This window comes from Chiloscyllium plagiosum, unplaced genomic scaffold, assembly GCF_037043375.1.
Source record: "Chiloscyllium plagiosum isolate Xiang-an unplaced genomic scaffold, Cpla_swu_hap1 HiC_scaffold_10, whole genome shotgun sequence".
Taxonomy (NCBI): Eukaryota; Metazoa; Chordata; class Chondrichthyes; order Orectolobiformes; family Hemiscylliidae; genus Chiloscyllium; species Chiloscyllium plagiosum.
This window is the reverse complement of record NW_028270148.1, coordinates 33,919,285-33,935,821: the sequence shown is the minus strand read 5'-3', so window position 1 is coordinate 33,935,821 and position 16,537 is coordinate 33,919,285. Positions and strand designations below refer to the sequence as shown.

Genomic DNA, 16,537 nt, shown 5'->3' with positions numbered 1-16,537 from the left:
GTGACTGGGGTGTGGGTGGGGCGGTATCTAATTGAAACTTACGGAATGAGTGGAGGTTGGAAGATGTTCCCATAGGCAGGAGAGACTACGACCTGAGGGCACAGTCTCAGAGTAAAGGGAAGACTTTTTAGAATGGAGATAAGGAGAAACATCTTCAGCCAGAGAGTGGTGAATCTGTGGAATTCATTGCCACAGAGTGCTGTGGAGACCTGATCATTGAGTACATTTAAAACAGAAATGGATAGGTTCTTGATTGTCAAGGGGATCAAGGGTTACAGGGAGAAAAAGGGAGAATGGGGTTGAAAGAAAATCTCATCAGTCGTGACTGAATGACGGAGCAGAATGAAATGGCCTAATTTCTGCTCCTCAGTCTTATGGTCGAGATAGGGCATCATTGTTGAGCAGCTGCAGTAGATCATTGCTACAGTATCACAAATCTTCTCTGAGGGAAATTCGCTATGTGGTGACTTTCTCTGAGCTAAGCCATAAGAAATCCACTAATAGCTATTAACACAGTAAATGTTGTTGTTTGCGCATTCTGTTGCTTCCCTCTTCACACTTTGCTGTTAAACAATACATCTACCTGAATATCATGAGGGACATCATCTACTTATAGCTTCCAAAATTGACTTCCTGATCATCGCTTCATTATTTTTTGATAATTGGGGAATTTTACCTTAATTTTCTTGTGAATGTTATTGCAGTTATTTACCTCTGCTAATCCACCCTCCACCTTCCTGCTAATTAAAAGATGATGAATATCTGTGACAGTACAAGTGATGCACACCCTTTTGGGTTCGGCATTCTTAGCTGCCACATGTTTTGATAATTATGATATGGATCATGAACTGTTTAAGGTATGACAGAGTTCTTGTTTCATTGGCATGTTGTCCACAGGAGGATAGGGAAGAAACATGAAAGCATTGAGGTGTTGTCATGAATCTTGTACACTAAGAGGAATAGAGCTCATGGAATGAAGGAGAAATGGGAAGGAACAGCAAAAATCAACAGAAGTTGTTGTTGAGTTGAGGTATTTGATTGGAATGCATGTAAATTACCACCATGTTGCACAGATTTTTGCTTTTATTAAAAAAAACTTATCTGGTTATTTCAGTTTTTATCAAGCTCCCTTACTTCTCATTTTTATGGGCTGTAGCCAGTAAGCAGATTAGCTGCAAGTACTAAAGGAGAAAAATCAACCACATGATTTTTGACAACTGGCAAATTGCCATTTTCCCTCAGACTGCAGTGGATTGTGAGGCTCTCAGCTAAATATGTAGTCAGCATTTCATCTATTTTAATCATTTATAGTACAGACAGACTTAAATGGGCATATCAGCAATGCTGCAGAGGTGGTAGCTGGAGTCGGGAAAGTTAATTATTACTGACAGGATCTGCATTGGCCTCTATAGCCTCTAATAAAGTTTCTGTGGTATAATCAAACTGCACTCACAGTTGAGAACCTTCTCCCAAAATTTTCAAGGAGAATTATTACTTTTGTATTCTTTGTCAACTCTTTCAAATGTGCAATCTTGTTAAAGGGTTGAGGGGCTAGAGACTGGATAATTACTATTTGGGATCAATTCTCATTGTGATATTTGGTAACAGGGGGTAAAAGAGTCATTTTGTAAATCTGTTTCAAAAGTAATTAGTTGTTACCATAACAACCCTTAGTACAGAACCTTTTTTTTAAGTTTACAGATTAGAGATGGTATGCTCATGGATTATTTCTTCTTGACCAGATTCATTCTGCTTCTGCCACACCCGACCTAACTGCATCATTCCTGCTTCATGCTAGGCACCATTTTGTGTCTGGAAAAGCAGATTCACCACCTGTTCCCAGCTCCATTCTGATAACTTACCTGCCCCAAATATGAAAAAAAAGGCATGTTGATCTTTTCTGTTTTCTTTTGGAAGAGGTGCCCCACTTGCAGTTGCTGTAATTCTCTGTGCAAGCCTCCCTGAGATTCTGCACTTGTGTAGTGTATGCGTGTGTGGTCACAATTTAAGCATAGAATTCAGTAGGGTTGATCCTTCATTGTCTGGGTTGCAATTATAATGTCAACAGCATTTCATCTCTTTCAAGTTTTATCATTTCTTGAGAACAGCGAATCATACTGAGGTATGGGGCAGGAAATTCTTGAGGGATATAGGACCCAGATGGTAGGATTAAATGGGCACCTTGAAGAAGAGTGGAGGAGCTGGTTTCCTGAAACAGCTCCCAGTCCGTCACATCCAATTTCTATTGAGAACCGCAGGCAGGCTTCTAATGCTGTTCATCCAATCACATGACCACCAGCTTTGGCGTGTTGACAGCCTCACCAAGAAAGAGGGGGCTGCTAAGGCAGATAGGAGGTAGGGAGGGGTCTCCACATGGAAGCATTCTCAGACAAATTTAATTCATAAATTTGGAGGAATCACACAGTCAGGCCCCAAGCATCAGAGGGGAAGCTCCTTGTCAATAATATTCGGTCTGCTGGCTGCTCCCATTTATCTCCACTGGCCTTCCGATCATTTTAAATGGTGTTCGGGTGAGAAGGCACTCTGTAGCAGGCCTGCTTAGTATGGAGTCATATAGTCATACAGACCTTCAATCCAACTAGTCCACGCTGACCATGTTCCCAAACTAAACTAGTCCCACTTGCCTGTATTTGGTCCATATCTCTCCAAACTTTCCTATTCATGTGCTTATCCAAATGTCTTTTAACTGCTGTAATTGTACCTGCATCCATCACTTCCTTGGCAGTTCATTCCAAACATGAACCACTCTCTGAATAAGAAATGTTGCTGCTCATGTCCTTTTTAAAAACTTTCTCCTCTCATCTTTATATGCCACCTAGTTTTGAACGCCTCACCCTAGGGAGAAGTCATTGCTCATTATCTTATCCATGCCCCTCATGATTTTAGAAACCCATATAAGGTCAACCCTCAATTTCCTAAGCTCTCGTGAAAAAGGTCGCAGCCTACCCAGATTCTTCTTATAACTCAAACCCATCAGTCTCGGCAACGTCCTGGTAAATCTTTTCTGGACCCTTTCCAACTTAAAAATATCCTTCTTATAGTAGGGCGACCAGAACTGCACACAGTGCAAACAGCTGATCCCCATCCCAGCCGCTTTTTTGGGAAATGTCCCCAGCAACCATCCAGTCCCAATTTTGCAGCTTTTCTCTTTTCCAAGCGCACCATCATAGTCTGTGGTTCTGTGTAGTTAGTAAGGCATTAAATTAAGAAGCAGATCCTCAAAGGTCGTTAGCTCTGCTACTGTGCTGGTGGTATTCACCCTTAAAGAATGGGATTGTCAGATCTATGATTGTAATAATATGCTGATATCCTCTTTTGGTTTTTGGTAAAGATTCAACATAATCCACTAACACTTAACTCAATGGTTCTTCTAAAACTAGGCTGGTTTGATTACATGCTGAAATTCTCCTACTATCTGACATGTGACTTCAGTACACCTTTACAAAGTCTTGCCCATGTAAAATATCTGTTTCTCCATTCCTGCTTTTTCTGTATTCCTGTGTGCCCTGACATAAGATCTGCATGTGCTATCCATAATATCTTCTTACGATATCTGGATGTTACCAGTATTTGATGAACAACCCTCCATCTTCATCCACAGGTATATGAGGGTGTCCCCACTTCCTCATCAGTGCTCCATATCTAATAAAATAACTCTCTAGATACACACTCTTCAGTTTCCACTTTAATGTGAGCTGTTTGTGCTAACTTACTAAAATCTGGACCTACTTCCTCAACTTCAATTAATGAAGACATGCCAAATGCTACCTGTGAATTATCTTCATTTCCAAATAGAGTTTCAGCTGCTTTAACACCTGCTTATGATATTACTGTGATCTTTGGTATTGGACTTTGTTTAGCCATTACTACGCACGATTGAACAATACCCAGAACTTGTTCCTGCACTTGTTCCATACCCTAAGCCTCAACTGGACTTGCCATGATTTAGGTGAAGCCATGACTTTCAGTCCTATAAAATCATTCCATAGAAGTAAGTCAATGAGATGATAATGACGTGAGACCGTCAGCCCTTGATATCCAGGCTGCATTCGACAAGTGTATCATCAAAGAGCCCTCGCAAAACTGGAATCAATGAGTGATAGAGCAAACTCTCTCTTGGTTGGAGTCATTCCTGCCACATAGGAAGATGGTTGTGCCTGCTGGAAGTCAGTCATGTTAGCTCCAGGACAAGAGCAAGTAACTGCAGAGGCTAGAATCTGTACTGAAAACAGAAAGTATTAAAGATAACAGCAAGTCAGACAGCATCTATCGGGGGGTGAGCAAGTTTAGAGTCAAATGACTCTTCATTAGAGCTGAAGTGAAGTGTGGAGGGGTTAGCATTTGGGAGGGAGGGGGTTGGAGTACTGGGGGGCAAAAGGATGTTGATAGTTCAGATGAAGTGATCGGAATATGAGAATGGCAGAACAATGGTGTGTCTAACTGACACACTGGAAAGAACAGGCAGTCCCACTATGGTGAGGGGAGGGGATAGAGGGCGACAGAATGTGATGAGTAAAATTAAAGGAAAGGGAAGTATTGGGTTCACAGTTTGAAGGTGTTGAACTAAATATTGAGCTCAGAAGGTTGGAAAATGCCAAGTTTGAAGATGAGATGTTGCTCCTTCAGTTTACGCTGTGATTTGCTGGAGCATGCAGCATGCCAGGGACAGACAGTGGGCATGCAAGCAGGATGCTATGTTAAAATAACCAGCAATGGGAAGGTCGAGGTCATTCTTGAGCACATGCTTGAGCCAAGCAGTCACCCAGTCTGCATTTGGTTTCTGAGTGCAGCGAACACAATACACAATATTGGAGGAGGTCCAGGTGAAATGCTGCTTCACCTGGACAGACTGTTTTGGCCCTTAGATGGTGAGCAGGGAGGGGATGAAGTGCAGGTATTGCACCTCCTGCAGTTACTTGATAGGTGCGGTGGGAGGGTGGGGTGGTTTTGGTGGTCAAGGAATGAACTCTGGTGTCCCAGAAGCGAAATGCAGACGGGGCAAGTGGGTTTGGTGGAAGATGTGTTTGGTGGTGGCGTTCTGCTGGAGTTGTCTGAAAGGGTGGATAATGATCCTCTGGATATGGAGTGAAAGGTGAGAACAAGGGGGACCTGATTATGCTGTTGTCAGTGAGGGGAATGGGCAAGGGCAGAAGCACGGGTGATAGGTCAGACGCAATTGAGGGCCCTGTCAACTACAGGGAAATGATGGTCAAAGTAAAAGGAAGCCATGTCAGCAGCGTTGTTTTGGAAGATGGCATCATCTGAACAAATATGACGTAAGCAAAGGAACTGGGAGAATGGGATGGAATCCTTGCAGGATGTGGGATGTGACGAGCTGTAGTGAGAGTAGCTATGGGAGTCCATGGCTTTGTAGGGGATGCCAGTCGGCAGTTTATTCCTTAAAATAGAGACAGGGAGGTCAAAGAAAGAAAGGGGAAGTGTCAGAGATGGGCAATGTGGAAGTTATGGCGGAGTGGAAATTGGAGACAAGATGAACAAGTTTTTCAAGATTCAGGCAGGAGAATGAAGTGGCACTGAAATACTCGTCGATGTACGAAAGAAAGAGGTGTGAGAGGGAACCAGTGTATGACTGGACAAGGATGTTCCCCATAAAGAGGATCCATGTGGGTGTCCATAGTCACACCTTTGACTTTGCAGAAGTGAGATGAATTAAAGGATAAATTGTTCAGTGAGAGAACAAATTTACCAGGCAGAGGAGAGCGGGAGTGGATTGGGGATTGTTCAGACCTCTGGCTGAGGAAGAAGCCGAGAGCTCTCAGAACATCCTGGTGGGGAATGGACATATACAGGGATTGGACATCCATGGTGAACAGGAAGCAGTTAGGGCCAGGGACCTGGAAATTGTCAATATGGTGGAGGGCATCAGAAGAATCCCGGAAGTAGGTGGGCAGGTTCTGGATGAGTGGAGCGAGGATAGAGTCAAGGTAGGAGGAAATGAGCTTGCTGAGGCAGGAACAGGCTGATATGGTGGGCCTACTAGGGCAGTCTGTGGATTGTGGGAAAGAGGTAGAAGCGGTCTGTCTAGGGTTTGGATATTATAAGGTAGGAGGTGGTAGTGAAGGGGGGGGAAGATGTCTGGGGATAATAAGGTCAGTGACAGTCCGGGCAACAATGGTTTGATGATCGGATGTGAGGCCATAGTCCAGAGGGCTGTAGGGAGAAGCGTGATCGGGTCCCCCTTATTTTCACTTTTCACCGCACTAGCCTCTACTTCCAAAGGATCATTCTCCTCCATTTCAGACAAGTCCAGCAGAACACCATCACCAAACACATTATCCCCTCACACTCCTTGTTCGTATTTTGCAGGGATTGGTCCTTCCGGGATACCCTAATCCATTCCTCGACCAACAACACCCACCCCTCCTGGCCAAGACACCTACCCATATAACTGCAGAAGGCGCAACACTTGCCCCTTCCCCTCCTCCCTGCTCACCATCCAAGGGCCAAAACAGTCTTTCCAGTTGAAGCATTTCACTGGTACCTCCTCCAATCTTGTGTATTGTGTTCACTGCACTGGCCTACTCTCCATTTGAGAAACCAAACACAGACTGGGTGACTGCTTTGTACAACACTTCCAGTCCATATGCAAGCATGACCCCAACTTTCCCGTTTTAACACAACATCCTGCTCCCATGCCCACTTGTCTGTCCCTGGCATGCTGCAATGCTCCAGCGAATCACAGCGCAAGCTGGAGGTGCAACGTCTCATCTTCAAACTTGGTACTTCCCAACCTTCTGGGCTCAATATTGAGTTCAACACTTTCAAATTGTGAACCCATTACTCCCCTTTCTTTCAGCTTTGCTTGTTACACTCTCTGTCACCCTCTATTCCCTTCCCTCACCCCTGAGAGACTGTCTATTCTTTCCAGTCTGTCAGTTAGACATACCATTGTTCTGACATTTTCCCATTCCGATCACTTAATCTGAACTATCAACATCTTTCCTACCCCCAGCACTCCAACTCCACTCTGCACTCCCCCTCCAACTACTATAAGATAAATGCACCAAACTTCACTTCAGTTCTGATGAAGAGTTATCTCGATTCAACTAACTTACTCTCTCTCCATGGATGCTACCTGATCCGCTGTGGTCTCCAGCAATTTTTTTTTTAATCTCTTCAGGAGTTCCTGATGGTTGTGGGCCCAACCATCTTCAGCTGCTTCAATGACCCTCCCCCCGCCTCCCATTATAAGGTCAGAAGCGGGGATGTTAGCTGATTGTGCAATGTTCTGTACCACTCATGACTCCTCAGATGCTGAAGCAATCCCTGTCCAAACAGAACAAGATGGGACAATATCCAGGTTTGAGCTGACAAGTGGCAAATAACATTTGTGCACACTAATGCCAGGCAATGACTATTTCTATTGACTATCACTGAATCTCTCAGTATCCACTTCCTTCATTGACCCAGAAACTCCAATGGACTTGCCACATACACACTGGTGACAAGAGCAGGTCAGAGGCTAGGAATTCCATTGCAAGTAACTCACCTCCAGTAAATAAATAGGAAAATGAAAGCAATGTTATTGTTTATTGTGAGGGGAGGAGAAGATAGGTTATGCTTCAGCTATACGGAGCACTGCTGAGACCACATCTGGAGTATTGAGCACAGCATTGACCTCTTTATTTAAGGAGAGATGTAAAGGCATTGGAAACAGTTCAGAAAAGGTTTATCAGATTAGTATTTGGAATGGGTAGGTTGTCTTATGTTGATGGGTTGGTCAGGCTAGGCGTGTGCTCAGTGGATGTTATATCGTGGAAGCGGAGCCTTTAAATATTTGTACAGCAGAAATAGGTAGATTTTTGTTCAGGAAGTGAATGAAAGGTTTTCGGGTTAGGCAGGAATGTGGAATTCAAGTTACAATCAGGTCAGCCATGAGCTTATTAAGTGGTGGAGCAGGTTCAGGGGGCCAAGTGGCCTACTCCTGTTCTTTGGGCGTGTGTTTTCATGCTTCTCTCCGCCTTCACCCCAGTAGCCCCCCCAAGAACCCGGGAACTAAACGCAAACAGAAATATAGCCTTCAGTACAGCTTATAATGATTCAAACTGGCAGCCTGTTTCTGGCTAGTGGGCTGTTAGCACAACGACCTGGCAACATTTATAGGTAATCCTGCTTCCTCGCCTGCTATGTAGGAGCTGGTAAAATCTTGTGTTAAAGTCTTGATTCCTGTGCTGTATTATTGTTGGTTGTTGCTGGAGTGGCACTGTAGAGCAGAGAAGGTCATCAGGGTGATTACTTGCAATTACTAGGTAATGATAATTGCTTTAAGTTGCATGAGATAAGCACTGGATGGAGACAGAATTATTCATAGGAATCATAGAATCCCTACAATGTGGAAATAGGCCATTTTGGCTCCACAAGTCTACACCAACCCTCTGAAGAGTAACCCACCCAGAGTCATTCCCCTACCCTATTACCCCCAACTAATGCACCTAACCTACACATCCCTGAACTTTTTATGGGCAATTTAGCATGGCCTAATCTGCACATCTTTCGACTGTGGGAGGAAACCAGTGCACCTGGAGAAAACCTATGCAGAACCAGGAGTTTGTGCAAAATCAACACGGACAGTCGCCTGACGCTGGAATCAAACCTGGGTCCCTGGTGCTGTAAGACAGCAGTGCTAACCACTGAGCTACTGTGCCACCCTTAATGGAATTATGTTCCATTGTGAAGTAGCCTAACAATATTCACTGACTTTGATCACCTGTGAAAAATGATTACTTATGTGAGATTCTAGGTGGTAATTAGTGCCTGGATCTTTACGATACTGTAGTCAATGCCTTTGAAGATAACATTTTCATGTTGCTGAAAAAAAATGAACTTTTTTCCTTAGCTGAGTGTTACCACTGAGCCTACTGAGAAGATTCAAATGTGATGTGGAATATTTGGTATGTTTGTATTTTTTTTAGTGTTTGCTCCTAAAAAATCTATACTTTGGTATCTGTAAAATCCCATCATGCCTGTGTAATAGCTGGTGTGCAATGACCACCCCATGTTAAGAGTTCATGCACAGGCACCTTCCATCCTTCAAAATGAATTTCAGAATCTGGAACATCAGACCTTCCTGAACAATCCCAATAGTGACAGACTGAAACAGTACACAGCCATTGTTGGTAGGGAGGAGTGAAATTTCAACATTGACATTGTTGCCCTAAGCAAGACCTGGCGAGCAGTGGAAATCCAGCTGAAGGAACAAGGTGGAGGTTACACCTTCTGGAAGGGTAAATCCGAAAAGAGCACAAACTCGACAGGCCATTAAAAAAATGAACTAGTTGGCCATCTCAGAGTCTCCCATTGAAGGTGAAAGAATGTCACATGGCCACTTGGCTTACCTTCGTCAAGAACCAGTGCAATATGTGCCTCTGTGCATATGCCTTATTGGTGAATGCTACAGACGAGAAGGAATAGAGTAGTTTTCCAGCAACCTGAAACACTCCCTAGACCATGTCCCAGTGGGTGATGCAATGACCATCCCTGATGACTTCACTGCCAGAGTGTTACGAAGGCCACAGACCTCTGAGGAGGTAATTTGGAAAGCCAACAGGTATGGAACTTCTGCTCCTGACAAAATGCCGAGATAATGGCATCACATTGAACATGGCCAGCACTTTCTTCCATCAAAAAAACAAATACAAGACCATGTGGCAACACCCTCACTCAAAGTACAGGCACCTGCCCAAACGTGGTTCCAGTCTGAAATATCGATTCTCCTGCTCCTGGGATGCTGCCTCACCTGCTGTGCTTTTCCAGCAACACACTCTTGTATCTGCCCAACCATGTCATCATCCAAGTGAGGGGCTGCATAGACCAATATGCTATGATAAAACTGAAAACTGCAGTACAGATCACTATTTACTTCTCTCTACAATCAGTATAGACAGCTCCAACCACCCACTCCTCAACCTTTGGCATATGAAGTAAACATGCCGCATGCTATCATGCAGTGTTCCCGCCGCACCCCAGTTTGAAATCCTCACGTCTACTTTCCTGCATTTTCCTGTAGCTTTGATTCTTTTATTGGTCAAGAATCTCTCAATCTCAGCCTCAAATGTACACAAGCATTCTGCCTCCACAGCTCTCTGTGGCAAGGAGTTCCAAAGGCACTCAACCTTCTGAGAGAAGAAATTCCTCCTCATCTCAGTCTTCAATTCTGATCCTAGACTCTCCCGTGAGAAGAAATATCCTTTTAATATTTACCCTGTCATTCTTTTAAACTCCAGTCAGTACAGCCCTAACCTGTTTAGCTTTAATCAAAATCATCCCTTCATACCAGTGATCATCTTAGTGACCCTTCTCTGAACTGCCTCCAATGAAATGATATGTTTCCTTAAATAAGGAGACCAAAAGTGCTTACAGTACTCCGGATGTGGTCTCACTCAGTACTTTGTACGGTTGCAGTAAGACTTCCCTATTCTTATACTCCAACCCCCTTGAAATAAGGTCCAACATAAATTTTGCATAAATTAGGCAACTGGTTGAACACCAATGGCAGATCTGATCTTCAAGTAGATGCTAATAGATAATTAATAGACAAATAACATTTACATTACAAGAATGTCAAGGAATGACCATCCCCAAAAAGAGACAAACTAGCCACTTCCCCTTGACATTCAACTGGACTTACCATATAAATATAGTGGTTACAAAGCAGCTGAGAGGCTGGGAATACTGCAGCGAGCAACTTACTTCCGCATTCCCAAAGCCTGACCACCATCTACAAGACACAAATCAGGAGTGTGATGGAATATTCCCAACTTGCCTGGATGAGTGCAGCTCCAACAACCCCCTCAAGAAGCTTGACACCATCCAGTGCAAAACAGCCTTATTGGCAGTACATCCACAAGCATCCACTCCTTCCATCACTATTACTCAATAGTAGCAGTGTCTGTTTTCTACAAGGTACAGTGCAAAGGTAACTTTCAGCAAAGATCATTAGACAGCACCTTCTGAACCCATGAACACTGCCATCTGGAAGGATAATATCAGCAGATACATGGGAACATCATCTGCAAGTTCCCTTCTAGCCACTTACTATCCTGATTTGGAACTATATCACTGTTTCTTCAGTGTCACTGGGTCAAAATCTTGGAATTCCCTCCCTGATGGCATTGTGGGTCAACCCACACCAGGTGGACTGCAGTGGTCAAGAAGGCAGCTCACTACCACCTTCTCAAGGGGCAACTAGCGACAGGTAATTAATGCTTGTCCAGCTGGAGATGCCACACCCCATATGTGTATCTCAATTAGCATTGGCCATCCACAAGCATTGCCACCTTTTGATTGAATCAGGTGAAACGGGAAATGGGGACTCCACTCTCCCACCCAATATTCCTCCACCCTCAAGAACTGCGTTGACTTCTCTCAGTGTATTTCCATAAGCTGTGTTTGCACTATCTGTATAAATTATGGTGGTCTGTATGAACTTGCTAAAGCTTTAATAATAGCAACAATTGTTACGTGATACATTATGGGGGTTTCATTGAGAGCTGAAGTTAAGCTGAAAGGATACTTCAGCTCAATTTAGATGTGACATTTAAGATTGTGTCCCTGATAACTTTGGGAAATGACATTATGCACAGGTTTATCAAGTGAGAGAAATATGGATTGGAGATGAGTGGGTGTGTAAGTAAAGTATAACCACGAGGAGTTTAAAACATCTGGTATGTTGGATAGTTTTCAGTTGTTTGCACACAGGTTGATGAGCTCTTATGATTTTGCTGATGCCTTATGCTTTGTCCTTGAAAGCTCCTTCTGAAATCATTTGCTGTTCTCTCCAGAAGGAAAGCAGCTTGTGCTGACTTTTCAGTTTTATATAAATAAATGCTTTAATAGTGTTTCATTTTTGAAAAAAATGAAACTGTGGGCAGATAAATGGAGATTATTAAAAAATGGTATTTTATTCTGGTAATTAAAGTCTAAGATGGAAGACAAATGGCAATAAATGCTGACAGTGTGATAGATAATCTGCAGGTTGGCATTCGTTATGTGTTGGGCAGAGAGATGTGTTACTTCTTTGGTTTTGAAACTCTAATTTCTCCTCATGGAAGAGTTGAGTTTTATGTCATTGGTGATCTCATTGAGCCCTGGCTCAGAGAACAGCCAAGTGGAATATGCCAAAATAATTATAATATTTTATGCTTTATATTTAAACTTAAAAATATATTTTAAAAATTGTTATGGGATATCGACATTGCAGGCTAGGCTAACATTTATTGCCTAAAGGGCAGCAAGGTGTCAACCACCTTGCTGTGGCTCTGGAGTTGCATGTAGACAAGACTAGGTAAGAGTGGTAGATTTTCTACCCTGAAGTATGTTTGTGAATCAGATGGGGTGTTTGCAACAATTAGCATTGGTTACATTGTCACCACTAGGGTTAGCTTCCTTTTATTGAATTCATTTTCACTATCTGCTATGGAGGGATTCAAACTCACGTCCTCAGAAAATTATACTGATGTTCTGGATACATTACTTAAAAATATTGATTTTTAAAAAAATCATGGATGTTCTTTTTTATTGCTTCATTTAAAAGCTTCCAATCATCCAAGCTTCACTGTAAACATTCAAAGTAGCTCTGTTTTTGGTGGAATTTTTTATTCAGTCAGCACTGGATGTTCAAATGGTGACTTTTTTTAAAATGAAAGCTATAAATGATGGAAGTCAGAAGTAACCAGTTAATCTGAGAAATACGCAACAGACTGTTTAGTGTCCAGGAAAGAAAAATGACCAATCTTTGGGCCGCACTTGGCACCAGAGCTGCAGTGAAGGTGAAGAAATCCCTTTGCTGGAATTAATTTTAGACAAAATTGATAGGAGGAACTAAAATATAGGTAACGGCCAATTTTCAGTTCTCAGAAGTAATTTTTTTAACCCTTGCTCCTTGTTTTGCTGTCTCCTTTAATTTTATAAAAGAATGTATTCAGCATTACTGTATCAAATGTGATAAAAGATTCCTCTTGAAACCTTGTATTCTCAGCGACTGATCACCTTGACCTACACTTCCAGCATATACTGCTCTTATTTTTTTTTATATACTTGAGGTACAGTGTTTGAGTCATTGACAAAATTGATACAGCAGTAGATTCTATCTTGCTCTGAATATACTGAAAAGCAGCAGTGTTGCATTATGGACGTGCCAGGGAATTCTTGCTTGGGATTCCCCATTTGACTGCATTGCAGCTGGAATATAAAACCTCAAGAGCAAACCATCATTGTTTCATTTCATCTAGGTTATGTGATTTTGAGACACTTCCCAATATATCCTGTGCATTATCTGGAATTCTTTGTTTAGTTTCCAACAAATGTGGCTGCAAAGGGGCCATTTTTGGGGTCAGGAATGGGATCTGTACGACGATGCTCACTATCTGGGCAAAAGATTGACATCTGAATGCGAGGTACTACAGTGTACAAAGTGACACTGCACTTCTGGGAGGAGAGTTTTAATATTTAAAGATCAGTCAATCTGACTTCCCTGTTTCCGTGTATGGTTCCTTCCTTTTTTTGGGGGAAAGAAAGGAATAAAATGAAGATACCTCATCATAGAGCTCCAGGCTCCCTCGAGTGTGATACATTATGCTGGTACAGTGGGTTGCTATGGAAACTAATCAATCTGCAGCTTCACTTTCTAGAACTGCGGATTAGATACGTTAGAAAGTGAGGAGGATACATATGAGAATCTAAGCATTTCATACATACAGAATGTAGGATTTACAGATCTCCTGGTGACAGGTGGCATGCCACCAAAAGGAAGCCAGGAGCAGTGGTGAGGCACGAGTCATAGAGATGTACAGCATGGAAACAGACCATTCGGTCCAACTCATCCATGCCGACCAGATATTCCAACCTAATCTAGTTCCATTTGCCAATACTTGGCCCATATCCCTCTAAACCCTTCCTATTCATATACCCATCTAGATGATTTTTAAATGTTGCAATTGTACCAGCCTCCACCATTTCCTCTGGCAGTTCATTCCATTCACACACCAACTCTGCGTGAAAAAATTGCCCCTTAATTCCCTTTTATATCTTTCCCATCTCACCCTAAATCTATGTCCTCTGGTTCTGGACTCCCCCACCCCAGGGAAAAGACTTGTCTATTTATCCTATCCATGCCCCTCATGATTTTATAAACCTCTATGAGGTCACCCCTCAGCCTCCGACGCTCCAGGGTAAATAGTCCCAGCCTATTAGTCTTTCCCTATAGCTCAAATCCTCCAACCCGGGCAACATCCTTGTAAATCTTTTCTGAACCCTTTCAAGTTGCACAACATCCTTTCAATAGGAAGGAGACAAGAATTGCACGCAATATTCCAAAAGTGACCTAACCAACGTTCTATACAGCCGCAACATTACCTCCCAACTCATGTACTCAATGTTCTGACCAATATTGGAAAGGCAAATGAAAGGAAGTATCTTTTTAACCAGTCAACCTAGCTCCATTTTGAATATGAAAATAGGAGAATAAATAATTGTATTGCAGACTAATCTACAGCATGATGAGGTGGCAAGTAAACTTGGATAAGAACAGTTAATAGTTGAATTATTGATGAGGAGAAGATGCAAGTGAATGAAATCTTGGCAATTTCCATTCAAACCACTGGTTATTTCAAGTGAATGCATATTTTAATAGAATAATGAAATTCAGTAAAATTCCTTACAAACTATTGGTATTGGCCCACTCCTGCTTTGAATGAGACATTTTGATGTTTTTATCCCATTCTCTCACTTTCATTTTTATGCAGCATTAACTGTATTTTAGTCTAAGCAGTTTTATAATTTTCAGTCATATTTAATTTGCTGGTTTATTTCAATTCATCTTGCACTCTTTTGTGGGTACTTCTCCCTTTTTTTGAACATATTTTAGCTGCACTAATTCTTTTATATGGAACTTTTCTGACTGTTTTGGGAGGTTTGGGATAGGGGCCACAGAAATTCAGGAATAACGTTTTGGGCTAGTTCCTCAATGCTTCCTCTGGGCACTTGGTTTCCCCAGAGTTGGGTAGCATGCCTGGATAGCAACTCATCCACAGCAGTCGAAAGCTAACTAAGGCCAACAAAGAACCCATTAACCAGCATTTTCTAAGGTAGTGAGAGTTTGCTGGAGAGGCATGGGTCCTCCACAGTGTCTGCAGTTTGACTCTTCACAGGACATGAGAATACAGTGTATGGTTGGAGTGTAATGCAATGAACTTGTAGTGTTTTCTTTTAAATAAACAAATTAATTTAATTCAATACATCCACAACCAGGAAATTACATGAAATTGACTACCCTTGACATCAAGGCAGCAGTTGACCAATCAGAGCATCAAAAAGTTGGGAATCGGGCAGAACAGTCTCCTCTGCTGGAGTCACATCTAGCAAAAAGGATGACGGTTGTGTTTAGTGGCAGGCACAAGTCAGTCTCCGGACAACGCTATAGGATTCATCTGGGTAGTGCCGTATACTCAACCATTTTTGATCACTTCATCAATGACCTTCCCTCCACCATGAGGTCAGAAGTTGTATGTTTTCTGATAATTACACAATGTTCAGCACCTTTTGTGTCTCCTCAGATACTGAAGTAGTCTGTGTCCACAGGCACATGAATTATACAGCGTTCAAGCTGGAGCTTATACATGGCGTACAATACTGTCATCACCTGCAATATCCCTTCCAAACCATTCACCATCCTGATTTGGAAATATAGTGTCATTCCTTCAATGTTGCTGGGTCAAAATCCTGGAATTGTGGGTCAACCTACAGCATGTAAACTGTAGCAGTTTAACAGAAAGCTCACTACCACTTTCTCAAGGGCAACTAGGGGCAGGCAATATGTGCTGGCCAGCCAATGATGTCCACTTCCTATGAGTGAACAAAAAAAAATCATTTGCTGCACAAGTGGCTGTCTCTCAACATCAAAGAATAGACAATAGGTGCAGGAGTAGGCCATTTTGCCCTTCGAGCCTGCACCACCATTCAATATGATCATGGCTGATCATCCTTAATCAGTATCCTGTTCCTGCCTTATCTCCATAACCCTTGATTCCACTATCCTTGCGAGCTCTATCCAACTCTTTCTTAAATGAATCCAGAGACTGGGCCTCCACTGCCCTCTGGGGCAGAGCATTCCACACAGCCACCACTCTTTGGGTGAAGAAGTTTCTCCTCATCTCTGTCCTAAATGGTCTACCCCGTATTTTTAAGCTAACCTGATATTGAAAAGCATTGCCATAGCCATCAAAGTCCTGGGGTTACCACTGACCAGAAACCTAACTAACCCTGCCAAATAGATATCTTGACCACGAGAGCATGTCAAAAGCTGGGAATGCTATGGTGTGACCTGATCCCACAAAGCATCTACAAGGCACAGGTTAGGAATGTGATGGAATACTCTACACTTGCCTGAATGTTGAAGTTCTGCACTATCAATATTCATGAAGCTCTATATCATCCAGTGCAAAGCAGCCAACTTGATTGGCATCTGAACCATCGCACCTGTCACACTATGGCATATTGT

At 42.6% G+C, this 16,537-nt stretch overlaps 1 protein-coding gene across 2 annotated transcripts in view; it reads left to right on the top strand.

Annotated features, from left to right (window-relative positions):
* Positions 1–16,537, top strand: part of LOC122552723 (tetratricopeptide repeat protein 7A-like) — a 417,993-nt gene that overhangs the window by 155,287 nt on the left and 246,169 nt on the right. The gene's annotated exons all lie outside the window — the stretch shown is intronic.